Genomic DNA, 15,906 nt, shown 5'->3' with positions numbered 1-15,906 from the left:
AGAAGAGCCGCGTGAAAGTATAGAGAGGCCAATCTGAGTGATGAAATTGCAACAAAGAAAATAAGCACTTGATGGCCACATGTGAGGCAGCTCTGTCATTTAGCCCTAAAACAAACAAAACAAAATGAAACAAAACCAAAAGGGGGGAGGGGGCAGTGGGAAGCGTGAAGAAAAGGAAAAAATGCTAAACCAAAAGGAAGTTTCAGACCCCTGGTTGTCTTTTCTAGACTGCTGTTCCCTGATTTTTTGTGGGACTCTGGTTTCTGCAGGGAAAGAATGCCCCATGCCCACCTGCTCTCATTGAGAGGTATTTTCTTCCAATTTTCAAGACAACAGCATAAAAATAATAAGAATTACTTGAGCCCATTTTCAGGGTAATTTTTCTCAATTGAGAGGGTTGGTCGATACAGAAAGGGACAAATGTCCTTGCAGGGTGATCTCTCCATGCTGCGGTGAAGGCACAGGCTGAGTCCTGCCAGCGCTTTCGGGTCTGCAGCCGAGGGTATCTCCACAGAGACCTTCTTCCCCAGGGACACTGTTTTGAGGGCATTCTCTTACGTGCCAGGTGAGGTGATTTCGTCCTGTAGAAACAATACTGTATGTCATAGACCCTGAGCATAACAGAGAGAGAGAGAGAGGGAGAGAGGCCCTCCTGAAACACGCACCCCAGCCTCCCCGTGGGAAGAGCTGTCCGCCAGGCCGGCCCCCCAGCCCCACACCTGGTCCTCTCCTGGGGGGCAAAAGGAGAATTCTGACTGCGCAGAAGTATCTATCTGGGAGAAGTAAGCCAGAGCCCGTTAGCATTTCCAAACACTCGCCAAATGGGTCATTATAATCAGAAAGACGTGTTTTTGATTTGGGATTGATGGCCCTGCCCCCCTGGAGTCATCTGAACATATGCAAATATCCAGCCAACTACCCAAAAAGCGAAACTTGCCTTTATTTTTTAATTCCTGCTTCATCTTTCTAATGCCCCAGCTCAGAAGTGCAAAAAATATCATTTTCCTTGACCCCAGAGACTTTCCACCTAGTTCCTCACCAGATACTCCCAACAAGCAATTCACATCGAATCTACGTGGGACAAATCAAGAAAAGATGAAGCATATTATGCAGCTTTAAGACAGAATAAACTTATGAAGTATGTAACAACATGGATGGACCCTGAGAACATTATGCTGAGTGAGACTAGCCAAAAACTAAAGGACAAATACTGTGTGGTCTCACTGATATGAACTGACATTAGTGAACAATCTTGGGATATGTCATTGGTAACAGAGACCATCAGGAGATAGAAATAGGGTAAGATATTGGGTAATTGGAGCTGAGCAATACAGACTGTGCATCAGGACTGGATACAAAAACTCAGAAATGGACAGCACAATACTACCTAACTGTAATACAATTATGTTAAAACACTTAATGAAGCTGCATGTGAGAATGATAGAGGGAGGAGGGCTGGGGACATAAATGAAATCAGAAAGAAAGATAGATGTTAAAGATTGAGATGGTATAATCTAGGAATGCCTAGAGTGTATAATAATAGTGAAATGTACAAGGTACAATTTAAAAAATGTTTTTGCATGAGGAAGAACAAAGGAATGTCATTATTGCAGGGTGCTGAAAATAGATGTTAATTAGTATTTTAAAATGTCACCTTATGTGTGAGACTAAAACAAAAAATGTTTATTTGTTACAAAATTTATATTTTGACTAGTGCATTTCCTAATATAACTTATGTAGATAGTTTGACTAAATGCCATAAGTACTAGGAATCTCAGGTAGGACATGAGATTGTGTTGGTTTGTCCAGAGTGATGCCCCGATGAATCCCAGAGTGATTCGATCAGTGACTGGAAAGTATTTGCAAGCCCCCTTCAGGGAATGGTGAGAGTAGGGAGAATTTCAACTTCCCCAAGTTGAATTCTTGATATTCTCACAAGCAGTGTGGACAACCAAAGCCATAGACTGAGCCCCCAGTCTTGGGGTTTGTTCATATGAAACTTAACCCCACAAGGGATAGGTCAAGCCTACGTAAAACTTAGGCCTAAGAGTCACCCCCAAGAGAGCCTCTTTTGTTGCTCAGATGTGGCCTTTCTCTCCAGCCAACACAACGAGCAGTCTCACCACCCTCCCCATCTCTGCATGGGACATGACTCCCAGGGGTGTGGACCTTCCTGGCAACGTGGGACAGAGATCCTGGAATGAGCTGAGACTCAGCATCAAGGGATTGAGAAAAACCCTAGAATGAGCTGAGAATTAACATCAAGGGATTGAGAGAACTTTCTTGACCAAAAGGGGGAAGAGAGAAATGAGACTAAGTGTCAATGGCTGAGAGATTCCAAACAGAGTCGACAGGTTATCCTGGAGGTTATTCTTATGCATTAAGTAGATATCACTTTGTTGTTCAAAATGTAGTGGAGAGGCTGGAGGGAACTGCCTGAAAATGTGGAGCTGTGTTCCAGTAGCCATGTTTCTTGATGATGATTGAACAATGATAAAGCTTTCACAATGAGACTCTGTGATTGTGAAAACTTTGTGTCTGATGCTCCTTTTATCTACCATATCAACAGATGAGTAGAACATATGGAATAAAAATAAATAATAGGGGGAACAAATGTTAAAATAAATTTAGTTTGAAATGCTAGTGATAAAGGAAAGTGAGGGGTAAAGGGTATGGTATGTATAATCTTTTTTTTCTGTTATTGTTTTATTTATTTTTCTGTTGTCTTTTTATTTCTTTTTCTAAATCAATGCAAATGTTCTAAGAGGTGATGACTATGCAACTATGTGATGATATTAAGGATTACTGATTATATATGTAGAATGGAATGATATGTTAAAGTTTTTGTTCGTTGTTAATTTTTTTAATTAATAAAAAAAATCATTAAAAAAAAAAAAAGAAAAGATGAAGCTTTCTCCCTGATCAGAGGCAACAGAAACAGGACCTATTAACCTAGTTCTGGATTTCCTTCCTACAGAAAATCTTTCCCTGCTCCCCAAAGAGCAAGAAAGGAAGCAAAATGCAACCCTGGGCTGCCCCCTGCCCAAGCTTCACAGTGCTTCCACACGAAGAAGCTTTCTCATTTAGAAGGTGCTAGAAATGTCAGCTCATGAGACCAGGCGTCCAAACATGAAACTGGGTGTCAAACTCACCTAGCTCTGCAGCATGCACTTGCCAGGCCACTCTCAGAGTGGGGTACCACAGTCACCTGCATAGCATGTAAAGGAAAATTGTCCATCAGAGGGTAGAAGAGGAGAAGGAACCAACTGTGTTTTCACATCTGAAAGTCTTTCTGTTATAAAAACATAAAACAGTCAGAATTCAGCTAGCCAGAGAGATCTGGATTTGACTCACCTCAAAGTGACTGGATTAGCAAGGGCTCCACGCCCCTTCTAGAGGGCCCAGGGACCATCTCCACACTGCTCCTGAAAGAAGGGGAAAATGGGTGTTTTCTCCCTATGTGAGGCTACTGCCTCCTCCTCTTTGTGCCCCTTGCCCTCGCAGTAACTGCATCTTAGGATAGGATGATCCATTTCTATCCACTTTCTCCTCAAGAGGAGGGACAGTGCCCTGGACATCCCTCTCCTCACCCATTCCCAGCACCTAGCATAGCAACTGACTCATGGTCCTTAGAAAATGTGTGGATTGAATCATGGATAAGATGAATAAGCAGATGGTTGGATGGGTGGATGAGTGGGTGGATGGATGGATGGATGGATAGGTGGATGGAAGAATGAATGGATGGATGGATTGGTTGGGTGGGCGGGTGGATGAGTGGATAGATGGATTGGGGGTGGGGTGAATGAATGGATAAATGGATGGATGGATGGATGAGTGGATGGGTAGATGGGTGGAGATATGGATAGGTAGATGGAAGAATGAGTGAATGGATGGATTGGTTGGGTGGATGGATGGATGGATGGGTGGGTAGATGAGTGGATGGATGGATGGGTGGATTGGTGGGTGGGTGGGTGGGTGGATGGATGGATGGATGGATGGATGGATGGATGGACGGGTAGATGAGTGGATGGATGGATTGGTGGGTGGGTGATTGGGTGGATGGATGAATGGATGGATGGATGGATGGATGGATGGATGGATGGATGGATGGATGGATGGATGGATGAATACATGGGTGGATGGGTGGAGGTATGGATAGGTGGATGGAAGGATGAGTGGATGGATGGACATATGGACAAAAGGGTACTTGAAAGCCTGTGTGAACTTTCAGCCTGCCCCTCTGTCAGAGGGCAGAGGTAAGGAGCACAGGTGAAATGATAGCATTCAGGACCCCATCCTGCTGTGCACTGATACAGAATCATTATCTCCTTCTGCCTCAACCCCCAACAACAAGAAGATGGGAGCCAGAGTATGAGCTAAGAGCCTTGCACAGCAAGGAAGAGAAGAATGGAGAAGGGGGAAAGTGCAACAGAGTAGACCCCTCCTGGAGGCCAGTAAAAACCACCAACAGGAGCCGAGGCCCAGAACCTGGGGAAGGGTTGGGAGGGGGGCTCAGTCATGTGCAGTCATGGATACCAAGCAGGGTTTGAAGACCAAGTCTGCACCGTGGGCACTAACAAAGAGAGAGAGAGAGGGAGCAGGTGCTGATTGTGAAATCGTAGTATCATTATTATGTCATTTGTTGCTTTATTTATCTGGGAAGTCATCCTCCTGGCAGGCCTAGGGCCTCTGAACACCACAGTCCGGTCCACTGTTAATGCAGCCGCAGAAACAGGCTCCACCCTCTGGGAATCTACATAAAGGGGTACAGGGGAGCGCATGAGATGGACTACATCAAAAGGAAGCAGATCTCTGCTAGCCCCTCAGGAACACTGTCCACTCCTTCCAGCGGCTCTTTGGACACCTGGGAGTGCACGACTGATTAAAGGCTGGAACCAGAGCTCATTCATTTGCTCTGTGCGGGCAAGTCTCTAGGAGCCTGGGTAAGTAAGGAAAGGCTCTCAAATGGGATCCTCATCTCAAGGGTTAGCTCAAAAATTATACAGATTGAAATAATCTACAAGAAGAATAAGAAACAGAAAGCAAATTTAGTCAAAAGAGGAAAAGATACAACACGTTATTGAGGAGGCACAAATGCTATAAATTGGAAATCAATGTGTACCTCCAGTTATAGCCTGCTGCTTTGGCATATTAAAACACTGCCAACTTTATAACAGGCCAGCAATGTTAGAATGCCATCCAGACAACAGCTACCAACGCAGGGCTTAGCCACTCCCCATTCACATGTGAAATGTTTAAGTCAAGCTCAAGAATATACTGATCCAAGAACATGAAGCTATTTTGATTAACCCACACTACTATGAAATAATGCATTACAGTAGAGAAGGAAGCAAAATCTCAGCGAAATAATGATCCATTCATCATTTCTTGTTATTAGGAAGAAGTCAGTTCTACATTCTGAAGACAAGACAGAAAGCTTTTCATTTTGATTGACTTTGCAAATGTGTACATGAAGAAATAATGTGATATTTTAAACCTTATACACAGGCTTAGTAGAAAACATTAAAGCCAACAGGGCATGCAGATCTTAGCTGATTTCCTTGGAACCTGTTTCCTGGAAGGTCTGGGCACGTTGCAGACCTCCTGCATTTGTATAATGGTTGACCCTTTTCAGAGGACTTTGACCTTTCTGAGCCTCATTGAGCCCCCAAACAACAAAGTATTCAGTGGAAGGAGAGCGTGCTACAGTGGGGCTGAGTCGGTGTATGCCCCATCCTCCTTCCACTAGTCATTAAAGGCACGCATACCCCGAAAATAGCATGGAGTGCCCCCATGTTCATCTCTCTGCATGATGGCGAGACCACGGCCGGACAGCTCCCTGCGCAAGGCTCTGCACGGCGGTCCTGGTGGGTTGCCTTCATTCCCAGCCCTTGGTGCCAACCATGAGCAGCTTAGGATGTCATCCGCGATTGCATACGTAAAGGAAAGAGCCCGGCATGGGGGCCAGGAAAGTTGCCTTCTAATTCTCATTTTTATTTTTATTCAGAGTAATGCTAACACTTGCGAGGGCTTGCTGGGAGGGAATAAGGCATCTTGCAAGTGAGCACATGGAGAAGCTCAATTAGCCTCACAGCCCATCTTAGGCAAAAGAGACCCTTGGCTTCTACTTCACCAATAGGAACTGCTAAACCCAGAGAAATGAACTAAGTTGCCCAAGGATATGCAGCTAATAGGATGAGAAGCCACAACTTGAACTTGGGAGCCAAACTTCTGAACTTGTGCTCCCAACCACTGTGTTACAATGTGAATCACTGGTTGAGTGATTTAGCCAATTTCTTAATTTCTCTGGTTTCAGTTTCCTAGATTATATAGTAAGTAGGGTTTAACTAAGCCCCTTCCAATTCCTTTTATTTTTTAGAGTAGTTGTAGATTTACAGAAAAATCACGCAGAATATACTTACCATATACCTGCCCCTAATTATTAATACTTCACATTAGTGTGGTATGTTTGTTATAATTAAAGAAAATGTTCATATAATTGCAGTATTAAATATAGTCCATGGTTAACTTAGAGTTTCTTGTTCTTATCAGTGAGATCATATAATATTTATCCTTTTGTGTCTGGCTTATTTCACTCAACATGATGTCTTCATTTATGTTGCCACATGTATCAGAACTTCATTATTGTTTATGGCCAAATATTCCATCATATGTTTAGACCACATTTTATTTATCCATTCATCAGTTGATGGACACTTGAGTTGCTTCCATCTTTTGGCAATTATGAATAATGCCACTGTGAATATCGGTGTGCAAATATCTTCTTGAGATATTTCAATTCCCTCTTTTTAAATAAGAATTAGAGTAGAAATAGAGCTATAACCCAATCTCTTTTGCTTACCAGCATGTGAAAGGTGCTTTGAATCCAACAAGGGAAACTGGGAGACTTTGGACTCCCCCAATCTCATTCTTTTCCTCCATTTTAAACTTTTGTGCATCATATTGGTTTATTTCACTTTACACTTTAGAGATGTTTCAGTATGTGACAGACAGGTGGAATTTTAAAATCTAAAATGTTATGTTAAATTCACTGAATGACTATTCTTTTAAAAAATTCTGTTATGACTCATTCATAAAATGAAGAATGGACCCTTTAAAATTGCTTTTGTAAGACCAGATTTTCATTTCAAAGGGCATCTAATTAAAAGGTCTCCTGTGACTCACTGGGTCCTTTATATGATTTTATGCTTTTGTCCCTTGATCCTAAAACTTGGGCCAAAGAGGTAGTTGGTTCCATCTGATACTACGATCCCTTTTTTCTTCTCAAATAAATAAACGAAATCATTTGCCTAATTCTTCAGAGGGGAGGCTTCTGGGCTAACTGATGTTTTTCATTAGAGCACTGACAATCATTTTATTTCAGTGACATATTTCGTGGTGCTAGTTTACCAAAATATTAAGGAAACATTGCGATCTAACACATTACAGTAAATAATCAGGAGAAGATTAATGCCTAAGTTCAATGAAAACCATCTGTCTGTGAAAGCAGCTCGTTTGCTGGCTTCATTTCATTTTAGGTGCCAATCAATGGTGAATGCCTTGCGGCAGACTCAAGCCAGGCCGAGTCAAAGTAACTCTTTGGGAGTAATATTCACCTCTGTGAGAGACTAACCGACGTCCACCCAGTCAGTAGTGGAAAGAGAGAAAATGCAGACAACAGGCAGGCTGCTCTGTCCACTTAGGGGACTACTAACAGGGCTCTCTTCTTCCGCCCCCGCTGGCAGGGATGAATTGACTGGTACGCTCCGAGTGTGCCGATGCCAACAGAGCAAGGCAGCCCGGACATTCACCGGTCTCATGGATCCTATTTTATCCTCTTCCCCAAAGCATGACAGGATGACTGCCATAAATACTATCTTATTGTCTAAGATGAAATGGACCCAAGTCCGGCCTTGGTGAGCTTCTAACCTAACAATCGGAGTAAAATACAAGTTGGAGGGGGAAAAGCATGCATTCCGTCTTTTGAGGATACTCCTCATAAGAAGTGTGTGTCCTTAAAAAGTCTAGGACACATTAACACTGGCAAGAGCTATTTCTGGGACGCGAGGTTGAGTGATTATGTTATCTCCCTTCTTAAATATTTTACTTATATTTTCAAAGTGTTCCCCATAATTCTTATTAACATCTCAAGAATAAAAGAAAAGTCCTTTTTGTTTAATTATTGGCTATAAATACTTCTGACGGGGAATTGGATTGGGTTGGGGCAGTGCCATGATATGGGGGCATCCAGTTCTCCAACCTGAGGAGAACAGCCAGAGCTGGAGAAAGCAGCATAGATGGAAGAATAAGTCAAACTAAAGCCACATTGCTAATTCTGTACGGTGGCTCCAACCAGCCTCGGCATGTGACACAGGGAGGCTGCTATGGATGGAATTGTGTCCTAATCCCCAGTACTTCAGAATGCAACCTAACTTGAAAATCAGGTTGTTAGATGGAATTGGGCAAGTTAAAATGTAGACTGAAATAGGGTGGGCCAATATGTCTAGTGTCCTTATAAGAACAGGAAATCTGAACTCACAAACACAGAGGAGCATGCCACATGACAACGAAGTCAGAGAACACCATGGAAGGATGGCAGACCACCAAAAGCAAGGAGAGAGGCATGGAACAGATTTTCCCTGCAGACTTCGAAGTAACCTGGACTTCTGGCTTCCAGAACTGTGAGAAAATAAATTTGTGGTGTTTGAAGCCCCCCAGTTGGTAGTACATTGTCATAGCAGCAGTAGGAAACTAAGACAGAGGCTAAGGGAAAGTGTTTTCCTATCATCCTCTTGATTATCCTTTGCTCCATAATATATCATCCCAAAACTTGGTGACTTCGAACAACAAGTTGTGTACTGGTTGACAGTTCTGCCACTTGGGCTGGGACCAGCTGGGCAGTTATTTTCCTTTCCTATCTGGAGAGCACCAGGCACCTGCATTCAGATGATGGGTTGTCAGGTGCCAGCTGGGGCTGGAGGTCCAGCTGGATGCTGGAACACCTGGGACAGCTGTGCCTCCCTCTCTCTGGACTCTCACCCTCAAAGGGACCAGCATGAGCTGGCCACCAAGGCAGCTGTACTCCAAAGGAACAAAGGCAGAGACTTCAAGACTCTATAAGGCTTAACCTCACAAGTCACAAAATGTCACTGTCACCATCTTCCGCTTTCAAAGAAATCACAAAGCAGTGTAGATAGAGGACTTAGAATCATGAATGCACGCACGATGGAATCAGGAACCAAACTCACAAGGCAGGCGTCGGCTTCCAGGGAAGTTGGCGGAGAAGGGCACTCCAGGGCTCGGTCCTTCCACAAAACAACTACACAAGCAGGAACTGTTGGAAACACCTGTTTTGAAACTCCGGAAGCCAGAATGACACTGTACATCCAGGAAGGAATGGGAGGAAGAGGATGATAAATTGCAGTAAAGAATTATTAACTGCTACCAGCGCCCATCCCCCACTCTCACAGCAGGCTGCAATGTTCCCTGGCTAGCTGTTTAGCAACAACAATGGGACTTAAAAATCGTCTTCTCCAAGAACAGAGGAAGGCAGGGCAGTCATTGATCACAGCTTTTGATTAGTGAATTCCGATCGCTGCATCCCAGCTCTGAGGCAGCCACTGTTTCAGCCAGCTTTGGGCAAAGATGGCATCAGCCATTGTTTCACACCTCCCTAGATTTAAAGCACTGTATGTTTGAATCAGTGGAGATTCAAACATACAGTACTTCCTCAGGGCCGCAGAGGGAAGTTAGCTGAAGGGCTTCATTTGCTGGGCAAGCCAAGAAAGCTCAGTATGGAGGGGCCCAGCAGGGAATTTTTGACACCCTTCCTGACCCCTTCCCCAGGGCACTCAGGAGCTGGTCTGTGCCCCATTCCTGGGGCTCTGGCCCTATTTTAGCTGAAAATATTGAATTGGGAGCAAGTCCTCCCCAGGGTGACTGTCCTCCCAGAATTTGACCTCCAGGCAAAAGCAGACATAAAAGAAATAAAAAGGCATACAGTTTAGGACAAAGACCTGCCAGCTTCAGATACCAGGGAGAGAAAGGGAAACAGAGAGGACAACCTCACTGCTGTGCACGGGGGAACTCAACCAACAAGACAAGACAGAGGCCCAGAAAGGCAGGGAAACCACATACACTGCCCTCATCTTGGGCACAGCTTCCTGGTAGGAGGGCTGAAGCTCAAGAAAACTCCTGTCTTATCCCAGCTGGTCACCAAATCAGGAAACGGACATCTCAGGGAGTAAATCTCAGGGTTAACATTTTAAAATATTAAAATGTACAGTGTGCAACAAAAGAGTACAAGGAAAAGAAACAGAAAATATGGCCCATCCGAAGGAAGAGGATAGAAATACAGAAAACACCAATGAAGAACAGGAATGTGGATATACCAAACAAAACTTTTTAAGAAATGATCTTAAAAGTGCTAAAGAACATGAGGTACAGAGAAAGAACACCAGGATATCAGGAACACAATGAATGAACAATATGAGTCTAAATAAAGAGATAGAAATTTTAAAAAGGAACCAAACAGAACTACGGAGTTGAAGACCACAATAACTAAAATGAAATATCCCCAGGAGGGTTTCAGGAGAAGAATGGAGCTGGCAGAAGAAAGAATCAGTGAACCCAAAGACAAAACACTTGAAATGAGTCAGGCTGAGAAGTAGAAAGAAAAAAGACATGTTAAAGGTGAAAATAACCTAAGACACGTCAGGGATCCTGTCAAGCACACGGATATGCACATTATGGAAGTCCCAGAAGGAAAAGAGAGAAAGAAAAAAGAAAGAAAGGGGCAGAAAGAATAGTAGAAGAAAGAATGACAGAGAACTTCCCAAACTTAGCGAAAGCCATGAATATGCATATACAAGAAGCTCACAGAACACCAAATAAGATGGACATGAAGAAAAATACACCCCTTCATTCATTGATTACACTGTCAAAAGAAAAAGACAAGGAGAGAGTTCTGAAAGCTGCTAGAGAAAAGCAACATGTTACATACAAGGGAATCCCAATAAGATTGAATTTTGATTTCTCATCAGAAACCATGGAGGCAAGAAGACAGTGATTGAAACACTTTAAGTGCTGAAGGAAAACAACTGCCAGCCAAGAATATTATATCTAGTAAGACTATCAAAAATGAGGGAGAAATTGATCATGGTGATGTATGCACAACTATGATGATGCTGTGAGCCATTGATTGTATACTTTGGATGGTCTGTATGTTGTGTGAATAGATCTCAAAAAAACTGGACAAAAGAAAAAAATTGAGGAAGAGATTAAGACATTTTCAGATAAACAAAAACTGGGGAAGTTCATCACCACTAGATCTGCCATACAAACAGTGCTAAAAGGGAGTTGTGTGGACTGAAAGAAAGGACACTAGACAATGGTTCAAAGCAATACAAAGAAGTAAAGATCTGTGGTAAAGGTAACCATCTGAGCAGTTATAAATTCCAGCATTATTGCATTGCATAGTATAGTATATAACTCTACATCTTATTCCTTCAGGTGCTAAAATGCAAATATGTAAAAAGTAACGATAAATCTAGGTTTTTGGACCTACAACTGTACAAAGATATAAATGGTAACAAATTTTTTAAATGGTGGGGGGAAGTATATGTGCATGCTATTGAAGTTCGTATAATTGCTACAAATTAGGGATGTTAAATTTTAACCCTATAGCAACCAAAAGGAAAACAGATGAAAAATAAATACAGATAAAAATGAGAAGACAATCAATATGGTACAACAAAGCAAATATATATAAAAGTAGGCTCTAACAGAAGTGAAGGACAAAAAAGGTAGAAGACTTACAAAAAAAGGTATGACTTATGAAAAAGGTACAAGACTTCCAAAATGGCAGAGAAAGACCCATATAATCAGCAGTGACTTTAAATGTAACTGAATTAAACTCTATAGTTAAAAGCAGAGATTGCCAAAAAGCATGATACAACTACATGCAGTCTGCAAGAGATTCACCTTAAAGTCAGAGGTGCAGATAAGTTGACAATGAAAGGATGGAAAAAATATATAGCACTGTGCTGGTTTGAAGCTGTTATATACCCCAGAAAAGTCATGTTCTTTTTTTTTTTTTTTTTTTTTTTTGACATAGGGAGGCTCCAGGAATCAAACTGGGGCTCTGGCATGGCAGGCAGGACATCTGCCACTGAGCCACCGTTTCACTGCCCAGACATGCTCTTTTAATCCAATCGAGCGGAGGCAGACCTATTGTTGGGTGAGATCTATTGATTAGGTTGTTTCCATGGAAATGTGACCCTGCCCATTCAAGGTGGATCTTAATCCACTTATTGGAGTCCTTTAACACTGTAGTAGTTCAGTCACTAGGCCAGGTGATGGTGTCCAGTTGTTCTGTTGCTGTGGACTTAAATCATGAGCACATGAAATTCATCTATGGCTGATTACATCTGCAGTCAGCTAAGGGGAGTGCCTTCCACAATGAATGCTTTAATTTAATTAGCTGGAAGCTTAAAAAAAGAGAGGTCAGAAGAGAGCTCAGCAGCTCAATAACCCAGCACAACTCAGCTCAGAGCTTCATGGCTGACACAGACCCAGATGTCTGGAGATGCAGAGAGGAATTACCCCAGGAAAAGAAATTTGAACCCAGAAGCTGAGAAGGAAAGTCAGCACACATTGCTGTGTGCCTTCCTATGTGACAGAGAAAGCCAGAGGCAAACCAGCTGTCTTTCTTCCAGATAACTGTAAATTCGTAACTAAATAAATTCCTTTATAAAAGCCAGCCCATTTCTGGTGTGCTGCATTCTGGCAGCACTGACAAACTGAAACAGAGACATTTTGGGGAAAGGACAGACATATGGAAACAGAAACACCCCAGATGCTAAGCTAAAAGACAACCCACACTAGATGCTTAGAGAAAGAAAACATCTCAACAGAAGCTGGAAGGACCCACAGGAGCTGAGAGAGACATTTTGAAACCAACCCAGGAAAGAAGGGCCAACAGGAACGAAGAACAATTGGCATTTCTTCAGTGAAGAATCTTTTTGTTGATACCTTAATTTGGATATTTCCATGGCCTTAAATTGTAACTTGTAACTGAATAAATCCCCTTTGTAAAAACCCAATTCATTTCTGGTATCTTGCATTCTGGCAGCTTCAGCAAACTGAAACAACCATGCAAGTGGTAACAAAAGAGAGCTGGAGTGTCTATATTAATATCAGATAAAATAGACTTTAAGTAAAAAACAGCTACGAAGGACAAAGAATGTTATTATATACTGATAAAGGGGACAATTCAACAGGAAGATGTAACAGCTATTAATATACATATGCACCTAACAGCAGAGCCCCAAAATTTATGAAGCAAATAGTGACAGATTTGAAGGGAGAAACTGATGGTTCTACATTAATAATGGAGATTTTAACACCCCACTCTCAATAATGAATAGAACATCTAGAATTTGAATGATACACTAAACCAGCTAGACCTCACAGACAAATACAGAACACTGGACCCAACAGAAACAGAATACACCCTCTTCTCGAGTTACATGGATCATTTTCATTATAGACCATATGTTGGGTCACAAAAGAAGTCTCAATAAATCAAAAAATATTGAAATCATACCATGTATATTCTCTAACCACAACAAAGTGAAGCTAGAAATCAATAATAGAGGAAGAAAAGTATGGAAATTAAACAACATACTCTTCAACAACCAATAGGTTAAAAAGGAAATCAGAAGCAAAATTAGGAAATAACTTGAGGCAAATGAAAATGAAAAAACGACATACCGAAACATATGGGATGCAATGCAGGCAGTGCTGAGAGGAAAATTTATAGCGCTAAGCATTTACATTAAAAAAGAAGAAAGACATCAAATCAGAGATCTAACCTCAAAACTGGAAGAACTAGAAAAAGAAGAGCAAACTAAACCTAAAGCAAGAAGAAGGAAAGAAGTAACAAGATTACAGCAGATGAATGAAATAAAAGAAAAAAAAAACAATAGAGAGAATTGACAAAACCAAAACTTGTTTCTTTTAAAAGATCAACAAGTCTTTAGCTGGACTGAAAAAGAAAAAAAGAGAGAGAAGACAAAAAACAAAAATCAGAAATGGAAAAGGACACAGTTCTATGGACCCTGCTGAAACAAAAAGGAGTATAAGTGGATACAATAAATAACTCTATGCCAGTAAGTCAGATAATATAGATGAAATGGACACATTCTTAGAAACACACAAACTGCCTACAATGACTCAAGAAGAAATAGAAGATCTCAACAAACCAATACTAGTAAAGAATTTGAGTTAGTAATCAAAATCCTACCAAACAGTGCCTAGAGGAAAGTACTGGAAACTGTGGAACTGTGTTCCAGTAGCCTTGATTCTTGACGATGACTAATATAACTGTATAGCTCTTACAATGTGACCTTGTGATTGTAAGAGCTTTGTTGCTGACACTCCTTTATCCAAGGTATGAACAGATGAGTGAAAACATAATAATAATAAGGACAAAAATAAATAAATAATGGGGGTAAAGAGTAAAAAAAAATTGAGTAGATTGCAATACTGGTGGTCAATGAGAGGGAGGGGTAAGGGATATGGAAAGTATGGTTTCCTGTCTTTTGTCTTCTTATTTCTTTTTCTAGAGTGATGCAAATATTCTAAAAATAATCATGATGAATACACAACTATGTGATGATACTGTGAGTCATTGATTATATACCTTGGATGGGCTATATTGTGTGTGAAGATATCTCAATAAAAATATTTCTTTAAAAAAAGAACATGATTTTCTGGGATACATACAGTTCCAAACCATAGAAAACAGGAACATTCAAGGTTGGAAAGGAAGTTACTGCTGGAGATGCAATAAGACCTCTCCAACTTTCTCAGAGAGAACTGAATCCAAATCTACTTCTTTTGTCCACATTAACTTTTTTCCTCACTCCAGCAACATGCTCTCTGAGAAGTCAAAAAGAGTTCTTGCACATTAAACCTAAACTATTTGCATCAAGAAAAAAAAGTCCTACCAACAAAGAAAAATGCAATACCAGTTGGCTTCACAGGAGAATTCTTCCAAATATTCCAAGAAGTTTAGCCCCAATTCTGTGCAGATTCTCTTAAATATTTGAAGAGGAGGCAGGCCACAGTGGCTCAGCAGGCAAGAATGCCAGAGGACCCGGGTTCGATTCCCAGTGCCTGCCCATGTTAAAAAAAAAAAAAAAAAGATCTACCAATATACTATTTACAAAAAATTCATTAAAAAAATATTTGAAGAGGAGGGAACACTCGCTAACTTATTCTTTGAGGTCAATATCACCTTCATATTAAAGCTGGGTAAAGATACCACAAGAAAAGAAAATTACAGACTGAGATATCTTATGAATATAGATGCAAAAGTCTTCAACAAAATACTAGCAAACTGGGCTGCACAGGTGGTTCAGTGGTAGAATGCTCACTTTCTATGTGGGAGACCCGGGTTTGATTCCAGGACAATGTACTCAAAAAAAAAAAAAAGAAAAAAAAAACCTAGGAAACTGAATCTAACAGTATATTAAAAAAAATAATATGCCATAATCAAGTGAGATTTATACCTGTATGCAAGATTGGTTCAACATAAGAAAATCAATTAATGTAATACACCACATTAAAAGAATGAATGGGGAAAAACACATGATCTCAATCAATGCAGAAAGGGCATTTGACAAAATAGGGCCCACTTTCTCGATAAAAACACAACACTAGGAATAGAAGGAAACTTCTTCAACATGATAAAAGACGTGAAAATCTCATAGCTAACATCCTACTTAATGGTGAAAAACCAAAAAGTTTCCCTTTAAGATCAGGAACAAGACAAGGATGCCCACTGTCACCATTGTTATTCAACATTATACTGGTAGTTCTATCCAGAGCAATTAGACAAAA

At 41.1% G+C, this 15,906-nt stretch overlaps 2 long non-coding RNA genes across 2 annotated transcripts in view; one reads left to right on the top strand and one right to left on the bottom strand.

Annotated features, from left to right (window-relative positions):
* Nucleotides 1-368: 368 nt before the first annotated feature.
* On the bottom strand, nt 369-4,574 carry LOC143688333 (uncharacterized). The gene is made up of 5 exons (XR_013177950.1): nt 4,489-4,574; nt 3,355-3,425; nt 3,153-3,208; nt 938-1,071; nt 369-581 (listed from the first exon to the last, which is right to left on the bottom strand). It is a non-coding gene; the product is annotated as an uncharacterized LOC143688333 (long non-coding RNA).
* A 3,048-nt stretch (nt 4,575-7,622) lies between these two features.
* LOC143688327 (uncharacterized) overlaps nt 7,623-15,906 on the top strand; it is a 37,793-nt gene continuing 29,509 nt past the window's right edge. Inside the window, exon 1 of the long non-coding RNA XR_013177949.1 lies at nt 7,623-7,916. This is a non-coding gene — a long non-coding RNA (uncharacterized LOC143688327). The remainder of the gene's footprint in view (nt 7,917-15,906) is intronic.

Source organism: Tamandua tetradactyla, chromosome 1, assembly GCF_023851605.1.
Source record: "Tamandua tetradactyla isolate mTamTet1 chromosome 1, mTamTet1.pri, whole genome shotgun sequence".
Lineage (NCBI taxonomy): Eukaryota > Metazoa > Chordata > Mammalia > Pilosa > Myrmecophagidae > Tamandua > Tamandua tetradactyla.
The sequence above is the reverse complement of the archived record's forward strand: the minus strand, read 5'-3'. Positions and strand labels throughout refer to the sequence as shown.